This window comes from Lolium rigidum, chromosome 6 (assembly GCF_022539505.1).
Source record: "Lolium rigidum isolate FL_2022 chromosome 6, APGP_CSIRO_Lrig_0.1, whole genome shotgun sequence".
NCBI classification, from domain to species: Eukaryota; Viridiplantae; Streptophyta; class Magnoliopsida; order Poales; family Poaceae; genus Lolium; species Lolium rigidum.
The window spans coordinates 134,952,210-134,952,866 of NC_061513.1; positions in this window are offsets into that span (position 1 = coordinate 134,952,210).

Sequence of the window (657 nt, forward strand, 5' to 3'; positions counted from 1 at the left end):
CGGGCTTACAGCTTCGGGCTCTCTACTTTGTCGAGGTTAGTTCACATTGACATGGAATATGCATCCGAATTTATGTGCGCTCCTTCTAATCCTCGTTGTTTTTTTCTAATTGCCATCCGATCGTGTGCCTATGGTCCGATGAAGGTATTATGTTGGCTTTCCAAAGGCACTGCAAGAGGATTGGAAGAACAAGAAATCTGGGAAAAGATGCCGCTTATATCTTAATACACAGAGTTATGCACTTATGATGCATACTCATGCGGTTTATTGTGTCGAAGAAAATACATGAGACCGCATGCGTGCTCGAGCAGGTTCGGTGTCACTATATCATTGATATTGACCATACTTCTGGTACAAAAAATGTGCAAATGGCACACCAATTCCTAAGTAGTGTATTTCCTTTGCTTAGAATCCTTTTCTATGTAGGTTCTTTTGGTATGCCTTTCTGTTAAGAACTTGAGTAATTTCAAACTATGGATCTTTCAATGCATATTTGAGCAGTGTGTCCCTATTTGGTATGTTGCCTTTGCTCATGTTCCTTCTCTAAGTGAGTAATTTCAAATTCGGGATCTTTCTATGAATATTTGAAGTTTGGTGTCAAATGTTTGCCTTTGCTCAGCCTTTCTCATCTTTTTTGTTTTTCCTTATCAGGGCGTG